Raw genomic sequence first — 25,551 nt, 5'->3', positions numbered from 1 at the left:
GGCAATAAAGGCAGAATAAAAGCAGAAAAAAAGATGTGAGACATACAAAAACCAGCAAAAACGACAGATGTTAATCCAAACACACACCAACAATCACATCAAACGTGAATGAATAAAATGTACCCTTTAAAAGCGTATATTTCCCCGTCACCACAACCTAAGCTTAGAAAATTTTTATCGTCCCCAAAATAAACTCTGCACCCCTAGCAATCACTTTGCATTTCCTGTTCACAGCATCCCCAGCCCTCGGCAAACACTAATCTATTTTCCGTCTCTGTAGATTTGCTTACTCTGAACATTTCATATAAATGGGAGGAAGCAATATATGCTCTTTTGGGTCTGGTTTCTTTCATTCATGTGTGTTTCAGGGTTCATCCATGTTGTAGTCTGTATCAGTACTTCATTCCTTTCTAAGGCAGAATAATATACCATTGTGGGTCTATATCGCATTCCATCTGGCCAATTATCAGTTGATGGACATCGGGTCATTTTCACTTCTGGGGTTATGAATAACGCTACTCTGAACATGCATGTACAAGTAATTGTGTGAACATATGTTAGTATTTCTTTTGAGTATATACCTAGGAGTGGAATTGCTGGATCATATGGTAATTCTATGTATATATTTTTTTTAGTAACTGCCAAATTGTTTTCCAAAATGGCTACACCATGTTACAATCCCACCAGCCATGTATGAGGGTTCCAATTTCTCCACATCCTGGCCAAGACTTGTTATTGCCCACCCTTTTGGCTATGGTCATCCTTGTTGGTGCGAAATAGAATCCTGTGGTTTTGATTAGCGTTACCCTAATGATAATCACATTGAGCCATTTTCATGTGGTTATAGGCCATTTGGATGTTTTGGAGAAATAGCCATTCAAATCCTCTGCCCCTGTCTAAATTGGGTTGTTTTTATATTGTCAAGTTGTGACAGTTCTTTGTATATTCAGCACATAAGTCCTTTATAGACATGATTTGCAATTATCTTCTCCCATTCTATGGTTTGTCTTTTTATGTTCTTGATGGCATCCTTTGCATCACAAAGGTTTTAAATTTTCATGAAGTCTAATGTGTCTATTTTACTCTTCTGTTGTTTGTGCTTTTGGTGTCTCACCTAAGAAACCACTGCCTAACTCAAGGTCACAAAGATATAATCTTATATTTTCTTCTAAGAGTTTTACAATTTTAACTCTTACATTTAGGTCTATGATCTACTTTGAGTTAATTATTATATATGGTGTGAGGTAAGGTTCCAACTTCATTCTTTCACATGTAGATATACATTTGTAGTTTTTTTGTTTTGTTTTGTTTTGTTTTTCCAGACAGGGTCTCACTGTGTTGCCCAGGCCAGAGTGCAGTGGCACAATCACGGCTCACTGTAGCCTCGATCCCCCTGGGCTCAGGTGATCCTCCCACCTCAGCCTCTCCGGTAGCTCAAACTACAGGTGCACATCACCATGCCCAGCTAATTTTTTATAGAGCAGGGTTTTGCCATGTTGCCTGGGCTGGTCTCAAACTCCTGGGCTGAAGTGATCCAACCTCCTTGGCCTCCCAAAGGGTTGGGATTACAGGCATGAGCCACCATGCCCGGCCTATTTGTAGTAATTTTGCAACTTCTTGTGAGACTTAAATTATTTCAAAAGGAAAGGTTAAAAAAAAAAAAAAAAAAACTTTAAAGGACTGAAATCATATAAAGTGTGGCATCTTATCTCCAAATGTCTCCATTAAATAAGATACTTTTTAGGACAGATATGGCAGCTCATGCCCGTAATCTCAGCACTTTGGGAGGCTGACGCAGGAGGATTGTTTGGGCCCAGGAGTTCAAGACCAGCCTGGGCAAAACCCTGCCTCCATAAAAATAGAAAAAAATTAGCCAGGCATGGTGACGCATGCCTATAATCACAGCTACTCCAGAAGTTAAGGTGAGAGGATCACTTGAACTTAGAATTTGAGGCTGCAGTGAGCTGCAATCATGCCACTGTACATCAGCCTGGGCAACAGAAGACTCTGTCTCAAAAAATAAATTAAATTAAATTAAAAATTATCTGGGTGTGGTGACATGTGCCTATAATCCTAGTTACTCAGGAGGTTAAGATGGGAGGGTTGCTTGAGCCCAGAAGGCCATGATCATGCCACTGCACTCCAGACTGGGTAACAGTGAGACCCTGTCTCAAAAAAAAAGAAAGAAAGAAAGAAAAAGAAAAAGGAAACAATTCCATTCACAATAGCATCAAAAATAAAATAAAATAAAATACATAAGAATAAATTTAACAGAAGTGTAGACTTGTACACTGAAAGCTACAAGCACTGAAATGCTGAAAGTAAAGAAAATCTAAATAAATAGAGAAGCATTCTTTGTACACAAACTGGAAGACTAAATATTAATATGGTAATTCTCACCAAATTGACATGTAGAGTCAACACAGAGTCTATCAAATCCCAGCAGGCTTTTGTGCAGATATTGACAAGATGATCTGAAAACTTGTCAGTATGCAAAGGACCCATATAAGCCAAAACAATTTTGGAAAAGAACAACAAGGTGAGGACTTAATACTTTCCAATTTCTAAAGTAACTTTAAAGTTACAGTAATGAAGACTGTGGCACTAGCAGTAGGATAGACATTTAGACCAATAGATCAGAAGAAACAAACCCTTATGTTAATAATCAAATGACTTTTACTATAGTGCTACCTAATTCAGTGGAGGAAAATGGTCTTTTTTTCAACAAATGGTGCTGGGACAATTGGATATTCATATGCAAAAAGATAAATTTAGGCCCTTACGTAATACCCAAAAATGATATCAAAATTAATGACAGATTCGAAGGCAAGAGTTTAAAGTATGCAACTTCTAGGAGAAAACATGAAAGAAGAACTTTATGATACTGGGTCAAAGAGTTCTTAAACATAATACCAAAAGCACAATACATAAAAGACTAATTGATAAACTGAATTTCCAAAATTAAAAACTTTTATATTAGGGTGGGCACGGTGGCTCACGCCTGTAATCCTAACACTTTGGGAGGCCAAAGAGGGCGGATCGCTTGAGGTCAGGAGTTCAAGATCAGCCTGGCCAACATGGCAAAACCCTGTCTCTACTAAAGATACAAAAATTAGCCAGGCATGGTGGCATATGCATGTAATCCTGGCCATGAGGGAGGCTGAGGCAGGAGAATTGCTTGAACCCAGGAGGCAGAGATTGCCGTGAGCCGAGATCGTGCCACTGCTCCAATCTGGGTGACAAGAGTGAGACTCGGTCTCAAAAAAAAAAACAAAACAAAACTTGTATACTTCAAAAGGCATGACTAAAAAAATAAAAATATTTTCTGGGAGAAAACATTTGTAAATCACATATCTGATGAGTGTTACTCAGGACATATCAAGAACTCTTACAACTCAATGAAATAACAAGATTAAGAAATGGGCAAACAATTCAAATATACATTTCACCAAAGAAGATACACGAATAGTCAATAAGCACATAAAAAGATGATCAACAGCATTAGTCATCAGAGACATGCAAATCAAAACTACAATGAGATACCACTGCACACCCACTAGGACGGCTGTAACAATAAGCGTTGGTGAGGATAAAGAAATACTGGACCCCAGCCAGGGGCGGTGGCATGCACCTGTGGTCCCAACTACTCAGGAGGCTGAAGCGGGAAAACAGCTTGAGCCCAGGAGTTCGACACTGTAGTGCGCCATGATCACACCTGTGAATAGCCATTGTACTCCAACCTGGACAACACCATGAGACTCTATCTATGAAAATGGTGCAGTCACTTTGGAAAACAATCTGGCAGTTTCTTAAAAAGTTAAACAGTTACCGAATGACCCAGTAATTCCATTCCTGAGCAGAAATGAAAACATGTCCACACAAAGACCTGAACATAAATGTTTGTAACAGCACTACTCATAACAGCCCAAACTGGAAACAATCCAAGTATCCACTAATGAATAATGGTAATGAAATTATTCATTCATGGTTAACAAATAAACAAAATGTGGTTTACACACACAATAGAATATTATTCAGCAATAAGAAGAAATGAACAACTGATCCGAGCAATCACCTGGAGGAAGCCCAGAAACATCATGCTAAGTGACGGAAGCCTGGTACGGAAAAGACTACATACTGTATGTATGTATTCGAAATGTCAAATACATGCATGTATTTGAAATGTTCAGAAAAGGCAAATCTACAGAGACAAAGAGCAGGTTAGCGGTAGCCTGGGCCTAGGTGTGGAAGCAAGGACTGCCTGTAAACAGGTACAAGATGGGTATCTTTTGGGGTGGTGGTCATATTCTAAAACTGGATTGTGGTGATAGTTATACAGCTTTACAAATTTACCAAAAATAGCTGAATTGTATAATTTTTTTTTTTTTTTTTTGAGACGGAGTTTTGCTCTTGTTGCCCAGGCTAGAATACAATGGTGCAATCTCAGCTCACTGCAACCTCCGCCTCTTAGGTTCAAGTGATTCTCCTGTCTCAGCCTCCTGAGTAGCTGAGATTACAGGCATGTGCCAACACACCTGGCTAATTTTGTATTTTTAGTAGAGACGGGGTTTCTCCATGTTGGTCAGGGTGGTCTTCAACTCTCGACCTCAGGTGATCTACCCGCCTCGGCCTCCCAAAGTGCTGGGATTACAGGCGTAAGCCACCACGCCTGGTCTTTTTTTTTTTTTTTTTTTTTTTTTTTTGAGAGACAGCATCTCACTCTGTCGCCCCAGGCTGGAGTGCAGTGGTGTGATCCCAGCTCACTGCAACCTCCACCTCCTGGGTTCAAGCAATCCTCATGCTTCAGTCACCCGAATACCTGGGACCTCAGGCATGCACCACAATGCCCGGCTAATTTTTGTATTTTTAGTAGAGACAGGATTTCGCCATGTTGCCCTGGCTGGTCTCGAACTCCTGGCCTCAGGAGATCCGCCTGCCTTGGCCTCCCTAAGTACTGGGATTACGGACATGAGCCACTGCGCCCAGCCTGAATTGCATATTCTGAACGGGTGACTTTTATGGTACATGTGTATATATTACACATACAGGTGGTGGTGGTGACAACTTCTGTAACCTACTCACCTCTGGACTTCCTGCTCCATAAGAAACTGCCTGGTTCTTGAAGCCGAGAGGCTTCACGCTTGGATGTGCTTATCACTTGGGGTTTACAGAAACTTAACAGATACAGGAGTATCTTGAAAACAGTGTTTTCAAGGGAAGCAATGTTCAGATCCTCAACGTCCAAAAGTTACTCTTCCTAAAACTGATCTGGCTGCAAACCAACCTGTCTCCTCCACTGCCCACCCGCTGTTGTACACTCCCCCACTTTCCCAAGGAGCACTACCCTGAGGTGTGTAAACCTCCAGGACTCCAAACACACAACATCAATATTGCTTTCAGGGAAGCAGCCTTTAGTGAACAATAAAAAGCTACTTAAACCCCTAGACTTGCCTGTCTTTCCCTGACTTAAGTATCTTTCTGCCAAACATGAAACTTGGCTTTAAAAATAGGATTTTCTGAACCACAGTAGGATCATGAATGTCAAAGCAATATAGGTTAGTGGCTCTGATTTGTTCAAAGGGAACATTTTTCAGGACCACCTAATTTTTCGAGATCCACCAGAAAAAAATTTCCAGGGAAAAATTTACATGATTGTAATTACCTTGAACTAAATCAGTGATTACCCTTTTGAACATTTCCCACTATTGGCAAAATTCCTTTTTTCTTCCCCCCCATTTTTTTTTTTTTTTTTTTTTTGAGATGGAGTCTCGCTCTGTCATCCAGGCTGGAGTGCAGTGGCACAATCTCAGCTCACTGCAAGCTCTGCCTTCCGGGTTCACGCCATTCTCCTGCCTCAGCCCTCTGAGTAGCTGGGACTACAGGCGCCCGCCACCACGCCCGGCTTTCAGCTTCTGTGTACTTTACTCAATAAGGTAGTAAAAACTTTTTTTTATCTAATCACATCATAAAATATTTCAATTACATTTGACCTTCAAAATGTGTACTATTTTCTTCTCCCACTAATAAGACAAATGTAAAGTTACCATAAGATTATTTTAGATGTTAGCTTTACAGTGTACAAGGAGGTATATAGGGGCTTATCAAAATTCTTTTGGGAGGGGATGCAAGCAAAAATGTTTAAAGATGATCAGATTAAATTTGAATAATCCTGGCTAACCCATGCCCTAATTCCTGGTGGCTGAGTTGTAGGAACTCAGCATGGGGCACAAATTCTGGGGAAAGCAAGACTTCAGACAATAGCAAAATCACACGTGCCTAGAGGGATAGCCAGCAGCGTGGAGTCAGTCAGGCCTCACAGCCCCTTCTTCCCCAGCTTTCAGGGGCCTCAAAAGCAAAGCTGCCCAAGGGAAGACTTGAAAAGGGATTTTCTGAACCGATAGGTCAATTCAAAAGATTTCCTTTCAGTCGAGTAAAAGGGCTTTCGCCCTCCTTCAACTCAAGTAAGTATGGTACACACATATACACGCACACACATACACATACACACACGAGGAATGCATTCACCTTAAATTACCTTGAACTAAATCAGTGATTACCCTCTTGAACATTTTCCACTATTAGCAAAATTCCTTTTTTCTTTTTTTTTTTTTTTTTTGAGACGGAGTCTCGCTGTGACACCCAGGCTGGAGTGCAGTGGCATGATCTCGGCTCACTGCAAGCTCTGCCTCCCGGGTTCACGCCATTCTCCTGCCTCAGCCTCCTGAGTAGCTGGGACTACACGCGTCCGCCACCACACCTGGCTAAATTTTTTTGTATTTTTAGTAGAGACGGGGTTTCACCATGTTAGCCACGATGGTCTTGATCTCCTGACCTCGCAATCCACTGGCCTCAGCCTCCCAAAGTGCTGGGATTACAGGCGTGAGCCACCTGCCCGGCCGAGGATGCTCTGTGCATTCACATACTCTGATGTGTATGCAATCACCCAGGATGGTGTTCAAAATGCAGATACCCAGGCCCCAGGCCCCAAACCAGAATCTCCAGCAATGTGGAACAGAGCTGCTATATTTTAACAAGTTCCCCAGGCCAGTCTGTTGATCACATAAAGCTAAGAACTGCTACTCAGGAAAGTCTAGCAAAGTGGTTCCCAAATATGTGATTCATACAAATCATTTGTGGAGAATTATTTATTTATTATTTTATTTTATTTTTGAGAGTCTTACCCTGTTCCTCAGGCTGGAGTGCAATGGCACGATCTTGGCTCATTGCAACCTTCGCCTCCCGGGTTCAAGGGATTCTCCTACCTCAGCCCCCGAGTAGCTGGGATTACAGGCACCTGCCACCATGCCAGGCTAGTTTTTGTATTTTTCGTGGAGACAGGGTTTCACCACGTTGGCCAGGCTGGTTTCAAACTCCTGACCTCAAGTGATCCACCTGCGTCAGCATCCCAAAGTGCTAGGATTACAGGCGTGAGCCACTGAGCCCAGCAGAAAAAATTTTAAATTTAAATATAGATTCTAGGGCCCACGAAAATTACCATATTACTTAGGACTTTTTTGGTTGCAAGTGGCAAAGACCCAACTCAAACTGACTTGAGGGGAAAAAAAGGGCCAATTTTTTGGCTCCTGTTACTGAAAAGTTCAGTTACCCAAAGAATTTGTATTGAATCATTTCCATCTCCTTTCCAACTGACCCTTTGAGCAAAGATGGTCCCCAGGCCCCCGGCAGCATTAAGCTTACACCCCACAACTTGGCACCTTCGTAGGAAGAAAGTTCCTCTTCTTTCCTGGGAGCTCCAGAGAAAGACCTATCTTAATTCTGATTGGACTGACTCGACTCCTCCCTTCCCTGAACCAATCCCTGTGGCAGGAAGACAAGGAATGACCTGACTGGCCCAGGCTGCTCCTAAGGCATTTCTAAGTACAAACCAGGTAGACTGGGGCACTCCACAACAGTGGGGTTTTTTTTCGTTGTTGTTGTTGTTTTGAGACAGTCTTGCTCTGTCACCAGGCTGGAGTGCAGTGGTGTGATCTCAGCTCACTGCAACCTCCGCCTCCAGGATCCAAGTGATTCCCTTGCCTTAGCCTCCTGAGAAGCCGGGACTACAGGTACGTGCCACCGTGCCTGGCTAATTTTTTTTTTGCATTTTAGTAGAGACCGGGTGTCACCATGTTGGCCAGGAGAGTCTCGATTTCCTGACCTAGTGATCCACCCGCCTCAGCCTCCCAAAGTACTGGGATTACAGGTGTGAGCCACCGTACCTGGCCCAGGGCTTTTCTTAAGTAGTTTTTTTTCCCCCTTCTGTTTCTAAAACTTCCTTCTGGAAAATGTGAAACCTATACAAAAGTATAAAGAAGAAAATGAAAATAACCTATAATCATCCTACCAACTAAAATTTTTAGATCTTCACACTCAAAGCTGTGCACGAGAGCACTGGTCTCCTGAACAGAACCCTATTCTGTACAAAGGATGACGCTGTGATTCAGTCTTCAGGACAATTCTCCCAAAACTGAAGATAAACATTGTAGTCATTTTCATGTTTGTTCAGCCAACACTGGTTTGCTTCCCTTTTCCAGTTAATTTGCTCTTGTTTGTAACCCCTAAAGATGTGGGTATTTCCTAAGAAGAATCTCTGAAGCACAGTACAATTATAAAAATCAGAAAGTGACAGCCTTACGGTACTGTGATCCAAGGGACAGACACGATTCCAGTTTCAAGGGCATATTCCAGATTCCCTGCCATATCCCCAGTGCCTTGGGTAAGTAATATATTCCACACAGCGGTCTCAGTAAGTGAACGGACGCAATGGAGGAAGAGCAGTTCCCAAAAGGAAAACCCCAAAGGAATGGTGAATGGTTGTAGGGCGGCCAAACCAGCAGATGATCTTCCTCTCCACCTGCGGGAGCAGACGCTCCAGGAGGGAAGCCAAAGAATCCCAACTGTTACCAAGATTCCCCAGGTGATGCCGACTCACAGCCAGGTTTAAGAATCACCATTTTGGGAATAGATATAACCAGACACAAACACAGCATTTCCCCAGAAGCTTCTTCCAGATCTGCCTTTCACAAGAGAAGAAGAAAAAGTGTTGCATGCTGGGGGCCTGGGGACAGGCGGCATCAGACCTGGGAGGGCTCGCAGTGGAGGGAGCAGCAGACAGGCTTACAGGGAGCAAGCGCCAGGCTCAGCACAGAAGGGTCTCATGCAAGCCTTCATGATGGAGGTGAGGCAGGCCCTAGCATCAAGCCCTCCATCAGCTCACATTCAGATGTGATCAGGAGCCGGGGCTGCACTGAGCAGGGAACTTGGGATCTCTTGAATTGCCAGTTGCCCCAAATCTCAGATGACATACATCCAGTGATCGAGCCCTGTCAGCTCTTTCTTCTCCTTACTATGCAGATAAAGAAACCAAAGCTGTTACTCACTTGGCCAAGGTCACAGAGCTAGCTGGTAGTAGAGCTGGGATCAATCCTAGGCTTTTTATTTCCAAGTCCTATCTTGAACTGTAGAGCACTATCCAGCTTCAGGAAGGAAAAGTAAGGATGACGATGATGATGATGAAAACTAATACTTTGAGTGCTTACTGTGTATCAGGCTCAGACTAAGTCCTTTACCTAAGTTTATCTAATGTTCTGAACCACACCCTGAAGCAAAAGGCTTTAGCATCCTCATTCTATATGTGAGAAAACTGTGCCCCGAGAGGGAGGTTATGAGTCCGAGGTCACACAGCTAGCAAGCGGCAGAGCTCTGAATCCAGACAATGTGGTCATGTTCTTTTTTTTTTTTTTTTTTTTTTTTAGATGGAGTCTTGTTCTGTCACCCAGGCTGGAGTGCAGTGGCACGATCTCGGCTCACTGCAACCTCTGCCTCCTGGGTTCAAGCAATTCTCCTGCCTCAGCCTCCCGCGTAGCTGGGACTACAGGCATGCACCACCACGCCCAGGTAATTTTTGTATTTTTAGTAGAGAACAGGGTTTCACCATTTTGGCCAGGATGGTTTCAATCTCTTGACCTCATGATCCGCCTGCCTTGGCCTCCCAAAGTGCTGGGATTACAGGCGTGAGCCACCGCGTCCGGCCAATGTGGCCATGTTCTTAACCATGACATGATGTTGCTTCCCATGAGAGAAGGGAAATGTACTCTAGGCCAGGACAGCAGGGGAGTGGGTCTTCCAGGCTTCCTAAAGTCCCCTCTCCACCATTTTTTTTTGTTTGTTTTGAGACAGAGTGTCGCTCTTGTCTCCCAGGCTGGAGGGCAGTGGTGCAATCTCAGCTCACTGCAACCTCCGCCTCCCAGGTTCAAGCAATTCTCCTGCCTCAGCCTCCTGAGTAGCTGGGACTACAGGCCCACACCACCATACCTGGCTAATTTTGTATTTTTAGTAGCGATGGAGTTTCACCATGCTGGCCAGGCTGGTCTTGAACTCCTGACATTAGGTGATCCGCCCACCTCAGTCTCCCAAAGTGTTGGAATTACAGGTGTGAGCCACCACGCCTGGCCTTAGAGTACCCTTTGAATAAAAACTGTGCATGTACACAGGCATGGGTGGGATGGCCATGCTTATTCTCCAGCCAAAGCTTACTGGATGAGAGGTGACCATCTGTGGTTGAGAACCGTGAACTCCACAAAGGAAGGGGCAACGGGGCAGCCAAATGCCTGGAGAGACCCAAAGAGGGGAGGAAGCAGAGAGAAAGAAGAGGCAGAGATGGGAGATGGAGACAGAAAATCGCCTAGGCCTTGGGCCTATCAATCCTGATGCCAGGAGACAAGTGCCAGTCCTAGGCTTCAGGAGGCATCTCACAATTCTTTGAGGCTTAGGTGGGTCTAAGATGGGTTTCTGTTATTTTCAACCAAAAGAACCGAGGCTAAGAAGCTGCCACCTGGCTCCTTCTCTGATGCCATCTCCTGCCATTCTCCCCTACTGCCCTCCTGCCACAGTGGCATCTGTGAATTGCTGGGAACAAGCTCTGCAAGCTCCAGCTTTGGGCCTTTGCATCTGTGGTTCTGTCTGGAATGCACCTTCCACGGCTGGCTCCTTATCTATCAGGCCTTGACTCAAAGGTGACCTCTTTAGAGGCCTGCCCTGGTCACTTCTGATAAAACAGTAGCCTCCCTCAATCTCTAGCCCTTCCCCAGATCTGTTTTCTTCATAGCACTTCTCACTATAAAACATTTTATCATGTATCTGTTTGTTTAGGGTCCACCTGCCTTCCAGAATGTCAGCTTCAAGAGCATGGGGGCCGTGTCTGTCCTGAGCCCTAACTGTAGCCCCAGCACTTGTGTGCCATGGTGTAGGTGCTCAGGAAATACCCGAGTGGTATCTGCCCACACACATTCTAGGCACACCTCCTGGGAATAATATCCCTGCCCTCAGAAACACAGGAACAATGACTAATATGTATGTGAGTGTTTACTATGTGCCAAACACTCTTTTTTTTTCTTTCTTTCTTTTTTTTAAGACCGCATCTCACTTTGCTGCCCAGGCTGGAGTGCAGTGGCACCATCACAGCTCACTGCAGCCTTGACCTTCCTGGGCTCAGGTGATCCTCCCACTTCAGCCTCCCGAGTAACTGGGACCACAGGTGCACGCCACCATGCCCAGTCAATTTTTGTATTTTTTGTGGATACAAGGTTTCATCATGTCGCCCAGGCTGGGCTCTTCTCAGCACTTTACACAAACCAATTTAATTCACTGAGAGGTTTTTTTCCCCCAGGATGAATTAATAGCCCCAGAACATTGCCTACTGCTGCTTGTTCTCAGTTGTGCTTGATGTCAGCGTCTTCCCTGGTTTGGCCCAGCCATGGGGACAGAGGAGTCTTTCATGACACTTTCACTGCCTAAGTGGCCACCATTAACTTAAGGGGATTCGGAAACACCCTGGTCCCTGCCTAGCCAGGGTCCTGTGGAGGGGGCTCCTACAGGATCAGACATCTGATAGGTCCATGCCTGCCAGCAGCCTCCACTGGCATCTAACATTGCCACAGAAGTCCTGGCCAGGGCAGAGGCAGAGAACAGGCCTAAAACATAGAACTCCAGCATGGGGTAAATGCTGCAGGCAATTACGAGTGGACAAAAGGGAGATTTGGCAAGAAACTGCAGGAAAAACTGCTGAAAACATATTACAAATAGGGAGCTGGTTATTAAATAAATCTACAATATTTCCAGCCAGGCTCTGCCCCATCCAAGCTGTGATGTGTCACACAGGAAACGACACCACTTTGTGCTTCGGTTTTCTTACTGTGAATGGGAATATTATCAATCTGCTTCATTGAGTTACGGCAGGAGACTGAAAGGTAAACTTGACAGACGAGGGCCTGGCTCATAGTAAGCTTGAGTCTCATATTAGTGGGAAGGAATGGATTATTTAGTCAGTAGGGATAGGGATAACTCGTTGACTATCGAAGTGGGGGAGTTGGATTTTTTTTTTTTTTTTTGAGACAGAGTCTCACTCTGTTGCCCAGGCTGGAGTACAGTGGTATGATCTCGGCTCACTGCAACCTCTGCCTCCCGGGTTCAAGCGATTCTCCTGCCTCAGCCTCCCAAGTAGCTGGGATAACAGGCATGCACCACCACGTCTGGCTAATTTTTGTATTTTTAGGAGACACAGGGTTTCACCATATTGGCCAGGCTGGTCTCGAACTCCTGACCTCAGGTGATTCTCCCACCTTGGCCTCCCAAAGTGCTGGGATTACAGGTGTGAGCCACCGCGCCCAGCCACAAGTCTTTAAAAACAGACACTTTGTTTCAGGAATTGTAACTCTAGGACTTTGTCACAAAAAAAACTTCATAAGCAAACAAAGGATTTTTGTGCGTGAGATGTTCAGAGTTCCAATAATGAAAGATGGGAGCAGCCAGTATGTTCAACAACAGGGAACAAATACAGTGGAATGCTGTGTAGCCATTAAAAAGAATGCCACAGACGTTGACCCATAGACATGGGGGGATCTCTAAGCTAGCCTACTCAAGTGTAATCTGCAGGATGGCATACCTAGAGTATGTCTATAAAACGAACAGTGGTACTCACACAGATCTGTAATAAAAAAAATAGCTGGCTGGGCGCGGTGGCTCACGCCTGTAATTCTAGCACTTTGGGAGGCTGAGGCGGGCAGACTGCTGAGCTCAGGAATTCGAGACCAGTCTGGGTAAAACGGTGAAACCCCGTCTCTACAAAAAATACAAAAAAATATTAGCCAGGCATGGTGGTACACACCTGTAGTCCCAGCTACCGGGAGGCTGAAGCAGGAGAATCACTTGAACCTGGGAGGCGGAGGTTACAGTGAGCCGTGATTGTGCCACTGCACTCCAGCCTGGATGACAGAGCAAGACTCCATCCCAAAAAAAAAAAAAAAAAAAAAAAAAACCTAAGACATGAGTACAGTCTCTGACTTGCAATTTTTTGACTTTACCATGGCGCAAATGGCTGCAATTTCAATGTATTTTGAATTCTGAACTTTTTCCAGGCCAGCAATAAGCAGTACATGAGATACTCAACACTTTACTGTAAAATAGGCTTTGTGTTAGATTATTTTTCCCCAACTATAGGCTAATGCAAGTGTTCTGAGCACATTTAAGGAAGGCTAGGCTACGCTATGATGTTTGGAAGGTGAGGTGTATTGAATGCATTTATTTATTTATTTATGAGATGGAGTCTCGCTCTATCACCCAGGCTGGAGCGCAGTGGCAACAATCTCGGCTTACTCAACCTCCGCCTCCCGGGCTCAAGTGATTCTCCTGGCTCAGTCTCCCGAGTAGCTGGGATTACTGGGACCCGCCACCACACCCAGCTAATTTGTACTTTTAGTAGAGATGGGGTTTCACCATGTTAGCCAGGCTGGTCTCGAACTCCTGACCTCAAGTGATCTGCCTGCCTCAGCCTCCCAAAGTGCTGGGATGACAGGTGTGAATGCGTTTTTGACTTAAGGGTAATTTCAATGTATAAGGGGTTCATTAGAACATAACCCCATCGAGGACCACCTGTGCTTATCACATGCCAGGCACTACTCTAACTTTTACATATTAATACGTTAACAGGGTAAATCCTTAAAAGCCTATGAGGTTGGGACCAACACCATGATTTTAAAGATGGAGAAATCAAGGCACAGAGAGATTAAGTAAAGGCCCAAGTTCACACAGTCAGTACACAGCAATACTAGGACTTGAACCCAGGTACTCTGGCTCTTAACAAATAATCCACTGCACAGACCGAGACCTGGAAGTGTGCACTTAATATGCATCTGGGCAGGACCTGGGGGCAAAGCCAGGCCATTGGGTTGAGACAATGAAGCAGATCTTCATGCTTTCTGTTTTTTGTTTTTGTTTTTGTTTTTTGAGATGGAGTCTTACTCTGTCACCCAGGCTGGAGTGCAGTGGCACAATCTCAGCTCACTGCAACCTCCACCTCCTGGGTTCAAGCAATTCTCCTGTCTCAGCCTTCCAAGTAGCTGGGATTACAGGCGCACGCCTCTGCACCTGGTAAATTTTTTTATTTTTAGTAGAGATGCAGTTTCACCACGTTGGCCAGGTTGGTCTCAGACTCCTGACCTCAGGTGATTTGCCCGCCTCGGCTTCTCAAAGTGCTGGGATTACAGGTGTGAGCCACCATGTCCGGCCCATGCTCTCTCTACATACTGCTCTGCTGTTGGAACGGCTTATAGCCAGCGTGTGGCTTCTGTACATTTTAAAGCAGTAAATATTTTTCAAAAACACTTTAAAAAATTCATCAACATACAATCCTTGTCATGGGGCCTAAACGCAAGCAGAGGCAGCACCAAACTCAACACCACTTTTCACAGGAGACCATGCTAGAGGAGGAGGTCACACCTTTTCTTAGAGGACACCAAGTAAAGTCATTTGGCTGGCTGAGGCATCACATACAACACACACCCTGTGGGTGGTGAGCTCCCTTTACAGGTGGAGTTCTGGAGAAGGTGATAAGGAGGATTTGATGGGTGAGAACACTTTCGGCCCAATCAGTTAAGCAGGCTCTGGGCTCAAAGTCCAGGGCCTAGATGTACAGCTTAACTGGGTCCCGTGTAAAGTTGTCAGCAATCGTAAAGTCCCTGTTTTCTGCCCTGTAATAATTACTGCCATAAAAGGCGTGTTGGAATCCAGGTTAGTGGGAATGGTGGAAAGGCCACCGATGTGGATTTGATCCCCTCCTGACTTCATATATGTACAACACTGACATTTGGCTCCTCCTGGACACAGGCTGTGTCAATATCATGAATTAACGGCTGTGGTTGGAGTGAGGGAGAAGAAGGGAGCATGGTCAGACTATGGGTGGGGCTACCCAGGTTCCAATCCAGTCCCAACAGCCTATGTGACGAGGACCAAGGACTTCATTTCTCTGGGCCTCAGTTCCTTTGGGGGTGAAATGGGAATTAAGAATCTACTATATGGAGGCTAGAAAAGACGTGTGTGGTAGAAAACCTCAGCTCTTTGCCAGGCCCAGTGGCTCATGCCTAGAATCCCAGCAACTTTGGGAGGCCAAGGCAGGAGGATCACGTGGGGTCAGGAGTTTGATACCAGCTTGGGCAACATAGCAAGACCCTGTCTCTACAAAGAGAGAGAGAGACAGAGACAGAGACAGAGAAAGAGGCTGGGTGCAGTGGCTCATGTGTCTAATCCCAGCACTTTGGGAGGCCGAGGCAGAAGGATCACTTGAGGCCAGGAGTTCCAGACCAGCCTGTTGAACACAGCAAAACCTGCCTCTACTAACAACACAAAAATGAGCCAGGTGTAGTGGCATACACCTGTAGTCCCAGCTACTCAGGAGGTTGAGGCACCAGAATCACTTGAACCTGGGAAGAGGAGATTGCAGTGAGTCGAGATCACTGTCACTGCACTCCAGCCTGGGCAACAGAGACCATCTCAAAAAAAAAAAAAAACAAAAAACGGAAAGAACAAAAGAAAACCTCAGCCCATGTTAAAGGGGACTGGGGCTATCCTTACTACCACAAAATCCTGCAGACCAAAGCCTGAACCCACTGGTAAACCTTTCAGCCCACTCACCACCCACCATGGCCAATCCCTAAACAAGTTCTGTTGGGCCACCCATTTCTTGTACCCAGTGCCACCACTCTCATCCGGGACTTTACTTCTCTCCTCACGCAGTACAGGCTGCCCCTCACTGCCCTACTTCCACTCCCACCTTCAATCTATGCTCCTCGCAGTAGCCAGAGGGCATGGGAGGACACTCTGAATCAACCCACACCCTCACCAGGCTCCCCCACTTGCCTGCCCTCCCCCTTCTCCCTACCCCGCACTCCACACGTCAAACTCATTCCAGCCTCAGCGCCTTTGCACCTCCTGTTCCCTCTGCTGGGAAAGCTCTTTCCTGATCTTTCACAAGACTGGCACCTTTGCATACCACTCCACTCTCGGCTGGCATGTCACCCTGGGGAGGCTCCAACCACCCCAGTTGTCCAGCCTCCCACAATCCCTTCCAGTTCCAGGTGCATCTCTCTCACTATTCTGCTTTCCTGACTCCACAGCATTATTCATCCCCATCTGGAATTATCTTGTTAATCTGTTTACTTCTTCCTTGACTATGTCCCCCAACCTAAACAATCAACTCCAGGAGGACGAGCCTTCTCCGGCTCCATCCGCAGCACTGGAAGCATATGCGAAGTTCAGTAAATATTTGCTGAATGGAGAAGTTAACAATGGAATGAATGAATGAGTTTGCACATCACTGAACAATAAATTCTCTGCCCCTGGAAGGAATGTGTTGTAATCTCTAGCAGCAAAGAGGCCCTTAGATATCATGCGATATAATGAATAACTGATCCCAAAGCATCTAAATGATTTCAAGCGTGCTACTGCTCTCAAGAATTTATGACTCAGACAACAGTGGCTGGGGTCAGAGCTCGCCCCTGGCCAGGTTACCAGGGCTTGCCTCTGCAATGGAGCAGAGCCCTTTATTGTTCTTTTGTCTAGGAATGGAGTTTCAGATCAGAAGAAATCCAAATACTCAAAAACCTCTTGCCCCAAGCATAAAGGACTAATTCCTTGGCGCAGAGCAGGAACTCACCAAAGACTATAAGGTCTGACAGGGGGAAGAGAAATATGGGAATGTCAACAGTCTCATTACTCTGACAAACACCCACAAGGCCCCACCCGGTCAAAGGTAAGGCCTGCAGCAGCCGTGCCCACACAATGAGATGACTGGACTGGTTCATCTGTTTATTGGCAAGCTCAGGCCAGGGTATGAGCAGTGGCAGAGACCGGCAAATGTCAAATGAATGAACATAAAAACAAAGAAGATTTGAATCTCTGCAGGGAGGAAAAAAAAAAAAAAAAACACAACAGATTAGAAACCACCAGCCCAATTGTTCAATAGTCATTTCTAAGGCAAACAAAAGTTCAAAAGAGCCAGTACCCTCGGGATAACTGAATAATAGATGAGGGGCAGGTTCTCTCTAGAGGAATAGTCCCACTAATAAATGAAGAGGTGAACAGAATTACAACGGCACAATTTTTGTACACCCCAAATGAAATAATGGCTCTGAGCAATGGTCACCCACAGCCACTAATGCCACAAAACACAGAAAGGGGCCACCAATTTTCCATACCTAATGGACATATACAGCAACAACTAGGAGGATGGCTAGCTCTCACTGCCAAAAGAGAGAGAGAGAGAGAGAGAGAGAGAGAAAGAGAGAGAGAGAGAGAGTGTGTGCGCGTGTGTGTACATCTCAAACATGAAACTCACCTACTCTGCAAATTCAATGATTCATTTATAGGAAACAAAGAGATAGAAGAATAAGTTAAACACTGCAACAAGGATATGATCAGTCAGATCCAGGCCTGATCATATACAGGACAAATGACATGGCTTTTCTCAACAAACAAACTGCAAGAGAAAACAAAGAAAAAACAAGCCAGGTGTGGTGGCTCACTCCTGCAATCCCAGCACTTTCGGAAGCTGAAGCGGGAGGATCATTTGAGGTCAGGAGTTTGAGACCAGCCTGGCCAACACAGTGAAACCCCATCTCTACTGATAATACAAAAAAATTAGCTGGGCGTGGTGGTACATGCCTACAATCCCAGCTACTAGGGAGGCTGAGGTGGAGAACTGCCTGAACCTGGGAGACGGAGGTTGCAGTGAGCTGGAGGGAGGGAGAAGTCATAGATTAAATGAGGCTTCACGAGCAGATGAACCAAATCCAATGGTGAACCCGGGTGGGTCCTGATTGGAACAAACCAATTCTAGAAATATATTTATAAGATGATCTGAGATGTTAACACTGTGTGGATACCAGATGAGGTAAGCAATTAATGTTAATTATTGTCATGATTAAAATGGTCTTGTCATACGTCTTTAAAGAATACTTATCTTGCAGATACTCAACTATTTAGCTTTAAAATAATACAGTAGGGGGTGGATGGTGGTGGATATAGAAGAAAACAGAGTGGTCGTGAGTTAGTAAGAGGTAAAGCAATTTTTTTTTTTTTTTTAAAGGCAGGGTCTTGCCCTGTCACCCAGGCTGGAATGCAGCGGTGCAATCACGGCTCACTGCAGCCCCAACCTCCTGGGCTCAAGCAATCTTCCTGCCTCAGCCTCCCAAAGTGCTGGGATTACAGTTGAGAGCCTCTAGGCCCAGCCCTCCTTTATTTTTTCTTCACACCTCTTATCTCTGACTCACTAAGTAACTGACTTGCTTACTATCTAGCTGCTCTTTTAAAATACAAGCTCTGCGAGGGTGGAGACCTCATTTGCTTTTCTATTACTCTCTTCCCAGCTCCCAGAATAGTGCCTGTACAAAACAGGTACTCCATAAATATCTGTGTAATTAATCAAAGAACCAAAATTGGTGGGGGGGCATCATCTACAGTACCATTCTGGTGTCTGATGGCTCCTTTCAGCTCCGCTATTAGGGAACACCTCAGAACTAGTAACATTACCGGCTGCCTACTCCAATATTGAGTCTCCCCTTTTAACTTAGTAATCAAATCTAAATTTTAGCTAAGAATAAGGCCATGGGAAATAAAACTACCTTTCCCAGGTTCCCCTGCAGCTACATATAGTAGTGAGATTAAATTCTGGGCAAAGGTCTAAGGAGACTTGCCGTGTACAACTTAAGTCTCCTTTCTTCTTTCTTGCCTCCTGGGACATAATGGCTGAAGCTTGGGCAGCCGTCTCATACCACGAGGTGGCAGGACAAGGGTGGTGGAGCCAGAAGGTGGGAGCAGCCTGAGTCCCTGATGAGAACATAGGCCTCGCCTGTCTATTACGGGGCTCCTTTATATGAGAGAGCAATAAGTTATTTTGCTTAGGCCACTGTCACTTTGTTGAAACTAAATTACATGCAGTTGAAACTAATCTTTTTTTTCTTTTATTTTTTTATTTTTATTTTTTGAGATGGAGTCTCGCTCTGTTGCCTAGTGCATGGTGGGATCTCAGTTCACTGCAGCCTCCGCCTCCTGGATTCAAGCAATTCTCCTACCTCAGCCTCTTGAGTAGCTGGGATTACAGGTGTGCACCACCAACAGCCAGCCTGCAGTTGAAACTAATCCTAAGAGATATATCTGAGAACAAAATGCCACAGCACAGTGGGTGGAACAGATATAGTCATATATCTGTACTAACATACACAAATGCCCAGAAGTTGAGGACTGTTTCAAAGAGTGAATCACTGTGAGCTGGGGATACACAAAAAGGTATCATGGAATTCGTGGGAGAATAGCAGGGGAGAGAAAACAACCATAGAAAGGATGACCCAAGGATCATAAACTTTCATTACGTTAAATAGGCTGCCACCCCAGGATTAGCAGCCACAGTACATAAAGAACACCTACAATTCAATAGGAAAAAAGCGAAAGTGGCCAGGCACTGTGGCTCACGCCTGTAATCCCAGAACTGTGGAAGGCTGAGGCAGGCGGATCACCTGTGCTCAGGAGTTTGAGACCAGCCTGACCAACATGATGAAATCCTATCTCTACTAAAAATACAAAAATTAGCTGGGTGTGGTGGCAGGTGCCTGTAATCCCAACTACTCGTGAGGCTGAGGCAGGAGAATTGCTTGAACCCAGCAGGTGCAGGTTGTGGTGAGCCAAAATCGCACTACTGCACTCCAGCCTGGGCAACAAGAGTAAAATTCCATCTAAAAAAAAAAAAAAAGAAAAAGAAAAAGAAGCAGAATTGATGAGCAAGCAATATCCAGAAGGAGAAACATGAATGAAAAGATATTCTGCCTTACTAGTCTTCAGGGGTAAATTAACCACAACAAGATTTCATTTCCTATCCATTAGGCTGGCAAAAGTAAAAAAGCTTTACAAAATCAAATGTGACAAGGACACTGAATAAAAGAAACTCATCCTTGGTGGGATGTTTAACAAGCAGCTCAGTAATATCTGGCAAAGTTAAAGATGATCACAACCTACAATCCAGAAATCTCACGTCCAGTACATACCTAAAAGAAATGCCTGTCCATGTGCACCAGGAAGTAAGTGTAACAACATTCACAGCAGCCTGTGAACAGCAAAATATCTGAAAACAAAATGTCCATTGGCATGAAAATGCCTAAAACAAAAACGTGGTATATCCAGCCAGTGGAATACTCACATGGCAGTAAATAAAAATGCATGAGTCACAGCAGTACCAGTCTAAATCAATGTCAGAATCATAATATTAGGTGAAAAATGCAAGTCTCAGAAGACTATGTACAGTATATCTTTCTTTTTTTGAGGTGGAGTCTCGCTCTGTCACCCAGGCTGGAGTGCAGTGGCATGATCTCAGCTCAGTGCAACCTCCACCTCCTGCGTTCAAGCGATTCTCCTGCCTCAGCCTCCTGAGTAGCTGGGACTACAGGTGCACACCACCACGCCCAGCTAATTTTTTTGTATTTTTAATAGAGATGGGGTTTCATCATGTTGGCCAGATGGTCTCAATCTCTTAACCTCGTGATCCACCCGCTTCGGCCTCCCAAAGTGCTAGGATTACAGGCGTGAGCCACCGCGCCCAGCCTTTTTTATTTTATTTTTATTTTTTTGAGACAGGGTTTCACTCTGTCACCTCGGCTACAGTGCAGTGGCACGAACAAGACTCACTGCAGCCTCAACCTCCTGAGCTCAAGCAATCCTTCCTTCCTCCTAAGCCCCCCAAGTAGCTGGGACCACAAGTGCATGCCACCACACCTGGCTAATTTTTAAAAATTTTTTGTAGAGATGAAGTCTCGCCATGTTGCCCAGGCTGGTCTCAAACTCCTTGGCTCAAGAAATCCTGCTGCCTCTGCCTCCCAAAGTGCTGGGATTACATGCACGAGCCACCACACTCAGCCATATTCTGATAAAGTTCAAAAATCATTCTTTTAAAGACAAAGAATAATAAACAAAAAATTCAAGATGGTAGTCACTTCTGAGAGCAGGCAAGAAAGTGAATGGGAAGTACCACATAGGTACATGTAAGTTACTGGTAATATTCAAGTTCTTGGGCAAACAGTGGGCTAATGGCTGTTCATTACGATAGACAAATATTATTTCACAGACCAAAAATGCCAGTGTATCATGCACCACGCATTATGATTAATCCAATTCTGTGTGTCCAAAGGCCATCTTTAAGAAGTGAATACAGGCTAGGTATGTTGGCTTATGCCTGTACTGCCAATGCTTTGGGAGGCCAAGGCAGGAGGATCACTTGAGCCCAGGAGTCTGAAACCAGTCTGGGCAACATAGCAGGATCCCATCTCTACAAATAAATGAAAAACATTAGCCAAACAACCATTCTATTCCAGCCTAAGCGTCACAGTGAGACCCAGACTCTAAACAGATTTTAAAAATTAATGCATTTAGAAAGAGGTGAGGAAGAATCTCTACTAGGTTACTGACAGATGAGACCAATGAGGCAGGAAGTAGGAGTGGAGAGGATGGAGTAAGTAAGTGGTTTTTGTTTCATGTTTTATTCTGCTGTCAATTACATATTCATTTCAACAAGAAATGTTTCCTGTAATTAACCAAAGCAGTATAGTCAAATGGTTCAGTACACGCCTCCAGAGCCAGACCAGGAGAGACCGCATCTCAACTCCACCATGCCCTCGTCAGAGGAAATATGGCAAGCTACTGAACTTCTCTGTGCCTCTGTTTCTGCCTCTGAGAAGAGGGGGTGATAGCAGTGCCCACTTCATAGGGCCACTGTGAAGATTCACTGAGTTGGCTTATGAAAAGTATTCATAACAGTTCCTCTACACAAGGTAAGCCCTTAAAGAGACTGGCTACTATTCTTATCATTAGACTAACTTCAAACACTGATATGAGAGAGGTGAGCTCAGCAATGATCTGGTCAAGGTCTGCAAAAAATCCTGCACACTCTTAGTCTTTGGGAGAAGCTCAGTGCCCTACCCTTGCCAGGAATTTACTAAACATTTGATAAATGAATGTATGCTGACTCTGTTTACCCACCACTTCTGTGGCTGTCTGGATAGAGCGTTGGCAGGTATGTGCCCAACATATCCACTCTCCATCTTCTTCCTTATTGACCCTTTGCTCAGGGTGGCAATGAGCCCAACTGAAAAACTGCAGATGTCCTTGCAGCAAGGAGTGGCCATGTCACAAAGTTCTAGCCAAACAGTCACAAGCAGAAGTCTGCTAAGGATTTCAGGGAAGGCTTTGGTTTCCTGATACAGGTGCTGTTTCCTTTCCTTAGAGCCTTGCTTCTGCCTGCCCATCACAAGGATATCAGGCTGGAGGTGGAGCAACCATTTTATGAATAAGAGGTTAGGGATGGTGACACAGATAAGGAGGGACCTGGAGCAGCAGAGAGAGGGTGAGCACCACCTTAGCCTGCTGAGCTCTGTACTTCTTACTTGAGAAAATGAACCCTGTGGTAGCCTGGATAGAAAGATGCCCCCAGTGGACCACACCTCCTGGAACTTGTTTTGTGATATTCCTCCCATACTGAATCTGGGCTGACTCTTCAACTCACATTAACTAACAGAATGAAGTAGAAGTGATGTGGGGTCAGTTCTAAATCTATGCCTTAAGAAGGCTCACAAAGTCCTTGGCTGCCATGTTATAAGTCCAGCTACAGGCTGGCCAGGCCACATGAAAGAAGAGGTCCCAAGACTATGGACAGAAATGGACCCAGTCATTCCCAAGGTGCCATTTCAGTAAAGCAATTTTGAATGTTCCAGCCCCATCCACTCTCTGACTGTAGCCACATAACAGACCCCAAGCACGACAAGAAGAACCATCCTGCTAAGCCCCAGTCAACCACAGGTTCACAAGAAATAAGAAACTGCTGTCATTTTAAGGCCTTAAGTTTGGGGGTGGTTTGTGGTGCAGCAATAGATAAGTAGAACAAACCTCTATCTGGGTACAACACTGTACAAGTTTCCTGAAGACAAGCACAGTCCCTAACTAAAGTGCCACCTGAAAAAGAAACACACAATCGATCACAAATTCCAACAAAAATCTCTTGCACATTCTGATTTCCAACCAAGACTGTTAATATGAAAAAACATGAACTGTCCTTTCACTCTTATTTCATAATAAGTACATTAAACACAACTAATCTGGCTAAGTGCGATGAATCTATTAATTTTCCTAAAAATGAAAAAGCATTTAAATTGCTTTTTGGTTCAACACAGTGCTGGACCTGGTAAGAACCCTCCAAAAATACATCTTCTATCTGGACGAGAGGCATCATTATACTACTGTTATTTCATATTCATTCTCAAAGGCCTAGAGCTTAACAAGGTGGCCAAACAGCTTGGACGCCTGCAATCTAATTAAAGAAGGCTATCAATAAAAATAATAATTTTAGGGGAGAAAAAACTCTAGAAGCAAAGGGAATGCCCATCAGTGATGTCTTGGCCAAATCAATTATGTTGCATCCACACCACTGTGTGTTATGTAGCCACTAAAAAGAACAAATCTGAGCACTACGCAAGGACTCAGAGGCATTTCCACATGGCACTGCTTGCTATGTGAGAAGAGCAAAATGCAAGAAAATAAGTGTAATATTATCTCCTATAGGATTATATAACCAAGGAGAAGAATGTGGAAAGATACATACAGTCCTTGATTGTTACCATGGGTGAAGGATTGCGAGAGGATGCTGACATAGGGGTGGAGTGGGGGGTGGCACAAAAAAGGGACAGACCGTGAATATTAAAAAGGGGCTTGAAAATAATTCATATAAATAATTATCTTTTTAAAATCTAATTTGCTGGGTGCTATCTATGCACCAGACACAGTGCTGAGTCACCTGATCTCACTTTGACTTCTCGTTTAATCATCTATTAATTATCCCCATTTTCCAGATAAGGAACGTGTGGCCCAGAGAAGTAGTGTGCCCACAGTGTTGGGGCTCAGGTATTATATGAAATAAGTGTAATAGGAGGGTCCCCAACTCAACCCCAAACTCCCGCACTGGGAGCTCAAGGGACATACATGTTAAATGTTGTAGAAGAGCTTCCCTCCTGCTCTGCACATTCTTAAAATAGCAGCAGGTCCTGACGTGTGATGATGTATGCTACAGCAGCATGAAGTCCATCAGCACCTCGGTCCCCTGGTGCCTCATGCTGGGAGAAATCCAAGAGGGCCACTGACCTCACTCCACGGAGCTCAGGGAAGCCCTGCCCAGGATATTTTTACAGAATCAATTGCTGACACCAGGAGCTAGAAAATAGATGAGGATGTGTCAGCTATTACACGGTCAGATTCTTCGAGCTCACCATTTAATTAAAACTTGTTCAGCCCCAGAGCAAGAATTATTGCCCATTAAAGCAGGGGAGATGGCTCAACTGTGCCTGGCTGGTTAATTGCTACTTCCCAGGCATTCCCTGGCCTCCCCGTGCAGGAACAGCAAGCAGGAGCTGGAGATAAATATGGGCTGTGTGTATATGGGTGGTGTCTTCCACACAGCCTTCTCCACCTAAATGAACCTGACATCCTCTCCACTTACTAGGCCAAGCTTTCCTGTTCCATGCCACAGGCACCCAGGCTGCCCGGAGGAGTCACTACCAGGCCTGGGCTGCACAAACTGCAGGGGTTGTGGGACAAGAAGCCAGAGGGCTGGATGCTGCAGGCAGGTGCCAGGGAGCTGCTGGGTGACCAGAGGGAGGCATCTGCGCATGCCTCCTCACCCGCAGCCACAGGTTCCTGGAAAAGCTGACACCCTCCTCAAACCCCAAACGAGGCTGGCCACCCATCCTTGGACCATGTTGCACCTGATAAAAATTCATTCATATCATAATTTAGCCCGCATCTACCATGTGCCAGGAACGGTTCTACAAGGATGGACACAAAAGTGCCTGTGCTTCTATGGAGCCTAGAGCTGGGAAGCAGAGCATAGACAAAACACGCTGAGTGGAAATAAATGCTAGGAAGAAAAATAAAGTAAAGAGTAAGGGTGAGGGTGAGGGAGAAGGTGCAATTTAATAAGGAGAGAGGCCTCATGGAGAAGGTGACATCAGAACAGAGACTTGAAAGAGGGAGGGAAGGAGGGAGGTGGCACTGGGGATTCTAGGGGAAGTGTTCCAGGCAGAGGGAACAGCCAGGGCAAAGTCTCTGAGGGAGGACAGCGGGAGGCCAGTGTAGCTGGGGTACAGCAAGCAAGCAGCTGAGAGGTCACAGATAAGGTCACACAGGGAAAAT

The 25,551-nt window shown here is 45.0% G+C and overlaps 2 protein-coding genes and 1 long non-coding RNA gene across 8 annotated transcripts in view; 1 reads left to right on the top strand and 2 right to left on the bottom strand.

The window, feature by feature from the left end:
* The window catches only part of SIPA1L3 (signal induced proliferation associated 1 like 3), a 308,912-nt gene that overhangs the window by 257,038 nt on the left and 26,323 nt on the right, over positions 1-25,551 (bottom strand). The window contains exon 2 of one of the 6 annotated variants that reach the window (XM_077982385.1): positions 24,346-24,573. The exons of the other annotated variants lie outside the window; for them this stretch is intronic. The gene's annotated coding sequence lies outside the window, so the exon portion shown is untranslated. The remainder of the gene's footprint in view (positions 1-24,345; positions 24,574-25,551) is intronic. 6 annotated transcript variants of the gene reach the window in all.
* LOC144337450 (uncharacterized) lies at positions 11,381-18,978 on the top strand. Its single transcript, XR_013410613.1, has 3 exons — positions 11,381-12,649; positions 14,544-15,440; positions 18,934-18,978. It is a non-coding gene; the product is annotated as an uncharacterized LOC144337450 (long non-coding RNA).
* Positions 11,381-25,551, bottom strand: part of LOC144337442 (uncharacterized) — a 40,494-nt gene continuing 26,323 nt past the window's right edge. Inside the window, exons 2-3 of the mRNA XM_077982619.1 lie at positions 13,362-13,664; positions 11,381-12,405 (exon numbers count right to left, since the gene is read on the bottom strand). The gene's annotated coding sequence lies outside the window, so the exon portion shown is untranslated. The remainder of the gene's footprint in view (positions 12,406-13,361; positions 13,665-25,551) is intronic.

This window comes from Macaca mulatta, chromosome 19 (genome assembly GCF_049350105.2).
Source record: "Macaca mulatta isolate MMU2019108-1 chromosome 19, T2T-MMU8v2.0, whole genome shotgun sequence".
NCBI lineage: Eukaryota > Metazoa > Chordata > Mammalia > Primates > Cercopithecidae > Macaca > Macaca mulatta.
This window is presented reverse-complemented; position numbering and strand designations above follow the sequence as displayed.